This window comes from Eschscholzia californica, unplaced genomic scaffold, assembly GCF_041429995.1.
Source record: "Eschscholzia californica isolate CP2 unplaced genomic scaffold, dmEscCali1.0.p SCAF_1, whole genome shotgun sequence".
NCBI classification, from domain to species: domain Eukaryota; kingdom Viridiplantae; phylum Streptophyta; class Magnoliopsida; order Ranunculales; family Papaveraceae; genus Eschscholzia; species Eschscholzia californica.
In genome coordinates, this window is record NW_028238198.1 from 20,594,567 (window position 1) to 20,605,057 (window position 10,491).

The following is a 10,491-nucleotide window of genomic DNA, read 5'->3' on the forward strand; positions in this document are numbered from 1 at the left end:
TTTGTTCTTCTCATTAATGAATCTATATCACCTTCTCTTAAATAGAAAAAGATTTATAATTGTGAAATAATTGTTACAGATATTATAGGTGAGTTTTGCAAGCGGGAGACAAAGTCCCGTGTCCGTCACAGATAATCAGACACCTTTTCCAAGTGCCCATTTTTAAATAGCCAAAGCGGACGATATTGATCACATTCGTAGAGACTAGTGTACCCAACCATGTCACCTGTTCTCATCACAATAGCTTCTGCCATGCTATGATTTTTCTTAATTTTTTTAATGGACCTCTACTAGAATAATGATATAGTGATGTCGTTCGCCCAATAGGTCTTGGCATTCATAAACCCAAAAAAATCCAGTCTCCCAAGGATAACAGGCCCTTCAAAGTTACGCTCACTTCTCTTGGGACGGCCGTACAGAATATGAGCCAAACCCAAAATTTTGGAGATTGGGTCGGGTCCTTCTGTTAATGGGTTATCGGTTATGTCAGGTTACTCCAAGCTATGTTTTCTTATTCGAGGGATTATAAGTATGGAATTGATTTACCAAGGGAAATTCTTGGCAGATTTGATAGATTTATCAGTTCTTGTTTTTTGTCCTTAATCACCAGAAAATTCCAGCCATTGATTTGGATTCTCTCAAAAATCTGCTTACATTTTCCTTTGCTCTATCACTACAGAGTAATTATACTAAAATTGGGTTTGCTCTTTTAGCAGAAGAGGGAGCTGTACCTCAGCCATATTGATTCATTTATAAGCTTGCTACTTGTAAGATAGTGTGTCACAATAATAACTTGGAGAAAAAGAACTAAAATTAGGGTAAAAGAAAGTCAAACTCCTAAACCTGCTATTTTCAGGGAAACTTTTAATAGTTAAGTTCCATTCTTTTTCAAGAAATATTTCTGAACATCGAATTTTGTATAGATTCATTTTTTTTTTTTTGAATTTCTTTGTAGAACTTTTTTTCTCGCTCAATAATTGGATTGATTCGGCACACTTCAATTCAATTGTCTGCAAAAGCTCCAACATCAATGAGGGGCAACTCGCTTTCAAATATTCATATCCTTCAGATTTCATCATCTCTGCACATAAAACATATGACGATAAACAATTAAGAATTTTTAAATACTCAATTTGAACAAAACTAAATATACAATGGCTAATCTTATCATTTATCAACATTACTTAGATTCGTATGACGAAACCCACCTCCAAAATTTTCTGGTTCAGCTAAAAATTTTAGGCAGAAAGTTTTAAGATGAGAACAACAATAGTTTTCTGCTAATACTATTGTTGTTGCCACTGTACTTGTGGTAACTTCTTCACATAATCTTGACTCACATAAGAGTTTCAATCTATCCAAGCCAAACCGATCTGCAGCAGGTAAAAGATTCTGCACCATTTCTGTTGGAGTGGAAAGAGGAAGCTCGTCTGAGTACATAAATAGGAGCATGGCCTGCAATGCAACATGTAAATTTCATCAGGTTCATATTTCTTCATAAAAATTGTAAGTTCAAGTGCTTAAGTGAGTATTTAACTACATGATTTTACAATAAATTCGGTTGCTTTCGAGATTTTATGGGAATATAGAATGTCTCATTCTATACGCATCAACGAGCATATATAATGTCTATCCAACAGTCCAAAACTTACTATAACTAGAAATAGCGTGCTGAAGAGGTAAGCCATCAGCATATCGCATGTTGACAAGGTAGCGAATTGTGTATGCAATGACGAAGAGATGACATTTCATTGTCCATTCCAGATGCCTGACAATCGACCCTGTTCAATGTTACTTGGTATACGGATCTATTTGGTACGTGGTACAGATACCGGGACACAGTACGCTACCCTACGAGTATAGGGTACGCTAGGGGTACACCTCTATGGTACGATATATTTTGTTGCAATACATTTTGGACTAGTTTTTAAACCAAAATATGCTCCCTCTGATACATATCTACTCTTATAATATTAAAAAGCTATTTGGGTTAATTGAGACAGAAATTTCCGGTAAGCGACATTTGGAGTAGTGGAATGAGAACCCACCGAAAAAGGGTACGGAGTATCGGGGACTGAGGACTCGACAGGGGATATAGTACATGGTAACATTGAGCCGATTCATTCAATAAATTATGCATATTGAAGCAGTGTTATAACTGAAAGTCGCGGAAGCTATCGAACCTATCCTAGAAATTGATCCGATTATGAAGATTAATCAAAAAGCTAAGTCAAAATCAAATATGCGAACAGAATTTAACGAGGTTCGGCTTTAAAGCCTACGTCCTCGGGCGAACAAGAAATCTTTATTGAAGGATAGATGAAGACGACTCACACAACCCGCAAGTTCGTCCCAAGATGGTACCGTATAGTAATAACCTTATATACTAAATCTTCGACGACCGAGAAATTTAACACCGCTCAAAACTATGAAAAATTTCTCTCACTCTTGCTCTCTCTCTCTAGCTCTCTAAAGAAGAGTTGTTGTTGAGTAGTTGTGTTGATGTGTTGATTACAAAGCACTCAACCCCTATTTATATATATTATAAGCCAAAAAATTGGAAACTGCCTATTGAGCCAAAAAATTGGAAACCATCCCAATTTGGAAACTGCCTATTGTTGCCTCTTAAACCTCCTCTTCAATTTTTAGAAACTGCCTCTTACAATTCTCCACCTCGTACACAATTTGATATGCTTCAAATTTTGGACGAACACCAGGATACTCCTTGTAAGATATATCTGCTTCTTGTAACTTCATCCGACTGCACCATATGACCATGGTTGCCTACGTACCCTTTTACAGGATCAAGCCTACCGTAGTTCTACCAATCCTTCACATAAAGAAAACCTTGTCGCCATTACGCCCTTTCGGGCAACTTAACACGAGCCGATTTGTAGCAATTCCAGGCAATGCTGAAACTTGCTACATGTCACCACTTTAGTCAACATGTCCGCGGGATTCTCATCTGTGTGTACCTTCATTAGAGAAACATCACCTTCCTCTATGACATCTCGTACAAAGTGATACCTGACATCGATATGCTTAGTGCGAGCATGATGAACCTGATTCTTCGCCAAGTGGATCGCACTTTGACTATCACACCATACATCTACGCACTCCTGCTTAATCCCTAGATCATCCAGAAGACCCCACAACCACAATGCTTCCTTCACACCCTCGGCCATAGCCATATACTCGGCCTCCGTAGTAGATAACGCAACTGTAGATTGTAACATCGATCGCCAACTAACTGGAGCACCATGTACCCTAAATACATAACCAGTAGTAGATCGTCTTCTATCTAGATCGCCAGCATAATCCGAGTCAACATAACCGCTTACCTGACATGTGTCTCCACCAAAGCACAAACCCGTATCAACAGTACCCTTCAAGTACCTCAAGACCCACTTCACAGCTTCCCAATGTGTCTTTCCCGGGTTTGCCATAAACCTCTAACCACACTGACCGCCTGTGAAATATCCGGACGAGTACACACCATAGCGTACATCAAACTGCCAACTGCACTAGCATACGGTACACGATCTATATGATCCTTCTCCACCGTAGTAGTGGGAGATTGTTTTCCCGAGAGCCTGAAGTGTGGTGCCAAAGGTGTTGACACCGCCTTCGCATTCTGCATCCCAAATCGAGAAACTACTCGTTCGATGTAACCTTTCTGATTCAAGTACAGTTTCTTACTTGACCGCTCTCTCTTAATCTCCATTCCCAGTATCTTCTTTGCAGCGCCCATGTCTTTCATCTCAAACTCTTGACTGAGTTGAGATTTCAACTTATCTATCTCCACCATGCTTCGAGAAGCAATAAGCATGTCATCCACATACAAAAGGAGATAAATAAAGTCACCTTCGCGAAGTTTCTTGATGTATACACAACAATCATAGTCACTTCTGCGAAAACCATGCTTTAGCATGAAAAAATCAAATCGTTTGTACCATTGGCGAGGGGATTGTTTCAATCCGTAAAGAGATTTCCTCAAACGACATACTTGATTTTCTTTACCTTCAACCTTGTATCCCTCAGGTTGAGCCATATAAATTTCTTCTTCCAAATCTCCGTGCAAGAAGGCGGTTTTAACATCGAGTTGTTCCAGCTCAAGATCACTGTGAGCAACAATACTCAATAGCACCCGAATAGAAGTATGTTTCACGACCGGTGAGAAAATCTCATTGTAGTCGACCCCTTCTTTCTGTGCATAACCCTTGGCCACTAGTCTTGCCTTATACCTTGTACCCTTGATCTGGGAAGAATCATATTTCTTCTTGTACACCCATTTACAACCAATAACAGACTTACCTTCGGGCAATGGGACAACCTCCCATGTCTGGTTCTTGTGAAGAGACTCCATCTCTTCTTGCATAGCAACCAACCAACTCTCTCTTTCCGCCGCAGTGATAGCTTGTTTGAAGGTGACCGGCTCGTCGTCTTCCACCGAGAGTGCATATTCAACCAGATTTGCCTGCCCGTAATGCCTAAGAGGTTTGTCTGACCCTAACCTCTGTACCGGCTTATATAACCGTTTCGGCCTAGTGTGTACCGAAACATCCTGCTGTTGTTGTTGTAAAACTTGTGTACCTTCCCCTTGAACCTCCTCATGATCGGGTTCATCAATTTCCTCATCCTGAGTATTATCCTGATGCTCCACCTGATCATGATTCCTAGAAACCCGTTGGTCTTCGATTTCTACTTCCACTACTTGAGCTTTAGTAGACCCAACATCACCACAACTAGGCACCGTAGCTTGCGCCATAGCTACAATAGATGACTCATCAAACACCACATCTCTGCTGATTACAAACTTCTTGTCTTCCGTACACCATAGCCGATAACCCTTGACTCCTGTAGCATATCCTAAGAAAATTGCCTTCTTTGCTCTATTGTCAAGTTTGTTACCTTTAACATGGTAATAGGCCGTACAACCGAAAACCTTAAGTCTCCCGTAATCTGCATGTTCACCTGACCACACCTCGTAAGGTATGCCGCCATCTAAAGAAGAATGTGGAGACCTGTTCACAATATAACAAGCTGTAGCAACAGATTCTGCCCACCATTCTACGCCTAATCCCGAATTGGAGCGCATACATCTAGCCTTCTCAAGTAGTGTACGGTTCAATCAATCTGCGACTCCATTCTGTTGAGGTGTGTTTACTACTGTCCAGTGCCTCACAATGCCTTCCTGATTACAAAACTCCTTGAATGCCCCATCCGTGTACTCGGTCCCATTATCCGACCTTAACGTCTTCACCTTTCGACCAGTTTTGTTCTCAACCATTGCTTTCCACACCAGGAACGTGTTGAATACCTCATTCTTATGCTTCAGAAAATAAAGCCAGACAAATCTCGAATGATCATCAACGAATGTAACAAAATACCTGGAACCACCCTTGGAAGGTAACTTTGCCGGTCCCCAGACATCGGTGTGTACGTAGTCTAACACCCCTTTGCTCCTGTGCTTGCTTGTAGAGAACGTCACCCTGTGTGCCTTCCCGAACACACAATGCTCACAAAACTCCATGCAAGGCTTCTTCATGTCCTTCAACAAGCCTTTCCCGCACATCAGAGATAGACCCTTTTCTGACATATGCCCAAGGCGCATATGCCAAAGCCTCGTACTAGCCGTTGGATCCCTTCCACTGATTCCTACTGCTACATCTCCCATAATTGTTGTCCCCAAAAGTTTGTATAAATTACCGTAACGAGTACCTCTCATTACCACCAAAGAACCCTTAACGACTCTTATGGAGCCATTCTCTATAATTATCTTACAGCCGTTCCGCTCCAACACACCAAGGGAAATTAGATTTTTCCGCAAATCGGGTATGTGTCTTACGTCCGTCAATGTTCTCACCACTCCATCGTGCATCTTGATCCGTATTGTTCCGAGTCCCACAGTTTTACATATACTATCATCACCCAGTATAACTGTACCACCATCTATACTCCTATAGGTAGTAAACATCTCCCTATTTGGGCACATATGGTGTGACGCCCCTGAATCAAGCATCCACTTATCGAAGATCTTCTCAGACACCTCTGTCACCGAGAAACATTCGTCCGCCTCTTCTGACACATATCCCGCCTCTTGCATCTCTTCTTTCTCCTTGTAGCCTTCGTTCTTTTGCTTCAACTTTCTCTTTGGACAAGCCGCTTTAAAGTGGCCAAGCTCACCACAACTAAAGCACGTTTTCTTGAAAGAGCCTCTAGATTTGGATCTAGATTTCCCGCCCTTTCCCTTTCCCCTTTCATTACTCCTCCCCCTCGTTACAAACAACCCTTGTGCTTGTTCTTTGTCTACTCCACCCGACGCCATACTGCTAGTAGCAACCTTACGAAGGTCATCCGCTAATAGCGAATTTCTCGTCTCTTCCATGCTTAGACTATCACCAACAAGCATCAAAGTTTGAACAAGGTTCTCATAGGATTTAGGCAATGAAAGTAACAATATGAGGGCTTGGTCCTCATCCTCAACCTTAACATCAATATCCTTCAAATCTGAGATAATCCTGTCAAACCTATTCACATATTCCTGAATAGAAGAACCCTCTTCCATTCTACATGTGAATAATTTGGATTTTAAGTAGACCCGATTCGTTAAAGTTTTCGTCATGAAACTGCTTTCTAGTTTTAACCACACACCCGCCGCCGTTGTTTCTCCGTCTACTAGGAACGCCACGTCCCTCTCAAGACACAACATAATGGTAGCCCGTGCTTCGAGATCTAACTCCTCCCAATCCTCATCTGACATATCTCCTGGTTTCTTTCCCGTCAACGTCTTGTGTAATTTCTGCGAGATTAACAGATTCTTCATCTGCATCCGCCAATAAGAAAAATCGTTTTTCCCATTGAACTTCTTTATCTCATATTTCCCTGCTTTGACCGTACCACTTCTCGATCCCATCTTCTCTTCGTTCAATCTCAACAAGGCTCTGATACCAATTGTTATAACTAAAAGTCGCGGAAGCTATCGAACCTATCCTAGAAATTGATGCGACTACGAAGATGAATCGAAAAGTTAAGTCAAAATCAAATATGCGAACAGAATTTAACGAGGTTCGGCTTTAAAGCCTACGTCCTCGGGCGAACAAGAAATCTTTATTGAAGGATAGATGAAGACGACTCACACAACCCGCAAGTTCGTCCCAAGATGGTACCGTATAGTAATAACCTTCTATACTAAATCTTCGACGACCGAGAAATTTAACACCGCTCAAAACTATGAAAAATTTCTCTCACTCTTGCTCTCTCTCTCTAGCTCTCTAAAGAAGAGTTGTTGTTGAGTAGTTGTGTTGATGTGTTGATTACAAAGCACTCAACCCCTATTTATATATATTATAAGTCAAAAAATTGGAAACTGCCTATTGAGCCAAAAAATTGGAAACCATCCCAATTTGGAAACTGCCTATTGTTGCCTCTTAAACCTCCTCTTCAATTTTTAGAAACTGCCTCTTACAAGCAGCAAATAATATAGCAGAGCATAGTGAACATATCAAACTTTGTCAAAAAAGTAAAAAAAAACATTTACCTTGAAAACAGAGGGTTCAACCTCCTTTATTGAAACCTTATCCATGTCTTTATTTCCAATTAGTCCAAAGAATTGGGCTCTAAATACCGATGAGCGAGCAGCAAGTATCACTTTATGGGCTTTGAATGTTTCTTCCCCAACTTCAAAAGCAATATCTGTACCAATGATTCCATCAATTTTTTCAGACTCTGTCCCATATCGCTTGGAGCAATTTGAACTGTTTTAGGCTTTTGAGTATTGCGTCTGACTACTCCCATGGTGCAACTAATAACAAGACAATCATCCTTGAGAAAACCTAAGTTCTCATGAGTTGTTCTATCAATGAAAGTCTTATATCCCCTGAAAAGTTGTCCGAGAAGAAATTTATTCATTAATAAGAAACTGCACTATATGGCAACTACCAGAGATAGTCTGTAACCAAATAAATAAAAATGTAGAGTTTTCCAATATAGCAAGTAAAACCAAAACCTAATTAAGAAAAAAAACTCCACAATAGTGAAATTGTGATAGAAGAATAAATCAAGAATTAACTAAACATAAAGAACTAACAAATATGTAATATCGTCATCTAACTATAACTCTGTCTTAATCTTCGGCACGAACCAGCCAGGGGTGGGGCATAAGACTTCTCTAAAACATGACACATGATTCCAAGCAACAAATAACAAAATAGTAAAAACATAACTCATGACTAAACTCTGCCATGAGTTGTTTGTTAGAGAAAATCATACCAGTCGTTCTTTCGGTCGAAAGAACGAAAAAAATGTGAAAAGGTTAAACCTTTGAACGATAAACACACTCGAATATAACCGAGTGGAGGTGAAGAAGATGATCGTCTCGTTGATAACCGAGAGAGATGGAGAAGGGATGATGGTCTCGGGTATAACCGAGATGATATGTGACGACTCTCGGGTGAAGCCGAGTGTGATAGTATGGAGAGAGAGAGAGCTAGGTAAATACCTTGTTTATTAACACTACTACTTGATTGATTACATTGTCTATGGAGATACATATTTATAGGTTTATAACTTAGGAGTCTTATAAAATCTAAAAACTAAAACTCTATCTTTATCTAATGTAATCCTAATAGAATTAGGATTATCTAATGTAATCCTAATAGAATTAGGATTAATGAAGACCAACCCACTCGGTTGTGACCGAGTGGAACTGACTCTCTAACACTCCCCCTCAAGTTAGAGCGGGAATGGAAGTAACGCCTAACTTGCCAATAATGTTCTTGAACGGTTCTGCCCCGAGTGGTTTTGTGAAGATATCTGCTAGCTGAGTATCTGAACTTGTAAAGCGCGTGGCAGTGACGTTATCTTTGATCTTCTCACGAACGATGTGGCAATCGATCTCAATGTGTTTGGTACGCTCGTGAAAAACGGGATTATCAGCAATGTGGAGAGCGGCTTTGTTGTCGCAGTAAACTGTCATTGGATCTGAGTGATCGATTCCAAAATCAAGTAATAAATACTTGAGCCATTGTAATTCGCATGTGAGGATGTCTAAAGCTCGATATTCTGCTTCTGCCGAAGATTTGGCAACGGTGGGTTGCTTCTTTGATTTCCATGAAAGTGGGCTAGATCCCAACATTGTAAAATATCCTGTAGTTGATCTACGGGTCGAAGGACAACCAGCCCAGTCTGAATCACAGTAACCTGTAATATGGAGAGAGCTGTTTGCGGATAAAAATACTCCTTTATCAAGGGTACCTTTCAAGTATCGTAGAACGCGATGAGCGGCGTCTAGGTGTACCTGACTAGGTGTTTGCATGAATTGACTAAGGTTATTCACAGCAAAAGCGATATCTGGCCGTGTAACTGTTAAGTAGAGAAGCCGGCCAATAAGGAGATTGGGATCTAGCGGCACCGGAATCAATAACCCAAGGAGGGTGAAAAGAATAATAGTACTTACTTGTAAGATTGACGTGGGTGTCTTTAGTGGTATCGTGAACTTGAGAAGTTTCGGAAGCTTCGGGAGTAGTCATGATTCAAAAAAAAAAATAATGACTCTGATACCATGTGAAAAGGTTAAACCTTTGAACGATAAACACACTCGAATATAACCGAGTGGAGGTGAAGAAGATGATCGTCTCGTTGATAACCGAGAGAGATGGAGAAGGGATGATGGTCTCGGGTATAACCGAGATGATATGGAACTGACTCTCTAACAAAAAGCTTTTAACTTGATGGTTTCCTTTCTCGCTTTGATCTCTCAGTGTGAACTCAACAAAAGCCTCAACGCCATCAACGCCATCAACTTTGCTTTCCAACAACACGAAAACCCATACACACATCGAGTTGTCATTGGGATTTATTTGAGCTGGATAAAATCTCATTATCCATTCGTAACCTCCAACTTGGAATTTATCACTTGATATGTAATTCTTAGGAGGCAACCTCTTTATAAGAGAATACCCTTTTATAATGAATTCATGTGAACCGTTAACCATTTCATAAATCGACTTGGAAGAAGAAGAGGAAGAAGATTCCATCTTTATTGTAATCAAGTCTTTCTTCTTCTTTATCACCACCCACAAAACCCTAAATCTTTTTAAATAACGGATGAAACTATCCTGTTGAATTTATAGTAATAAACTGCTGTACTTTTTAACAAATTTGGGATTATGGAAACACATTGAAATACTTCTATTTATGACCACCACGTTAATAAAATTTAAAGGTGAGGGCTTTGGGGCATAAACAAAAAAATCTGGGGCATAAAGAGGCAGGAAGAGAAACATGAGAAGATGAAGATTATGTGGCAGAATACAAATAATCCAATTTTTGGACCCAAGATAAATATCCTCGTAAGTCAATCTTGATTAACTAGAGATTTTTCTGTATTTCCCAAAGCCGCGACAAATTTGAAGAAGAGGAACAATTGAATACTGGCTGATTTCGTTGTATAGAAAGTAAGATAAGTACAAAAGAAAAACCCTTCCGAAA

The 10,491-nt window shown here is 40.1% G+C and overlaps 1 pseudogene across 1 annotated transcript; it reads right to left on the minus strand.

Annotated features, from left to right (window-relative positions):
• Positions 1 to 761: 761 nt before the first annotated feature.
• On the minus strand, positions 762 to 10,053 carry LOC147565027 (BTB/POZ and MATH domain-containing protein 3-like; annotated as a pseudogene). Its single transcript, XR_015226405.1, has 4 exons — positions 9,715 to 10,053; positions 7,541 to 7,879; positions 1,209 to 1,455; positions 762 to 1,081 (listed from the first exon to the last, which is right to left on the minus strand). The product of XR_015226405.1 is annotated as a BTB/POZ and MATH domain-containing protein 3-like (transcript).
• Positions 10,054 to 10,491: the final 438 nt, after the last annotated feature.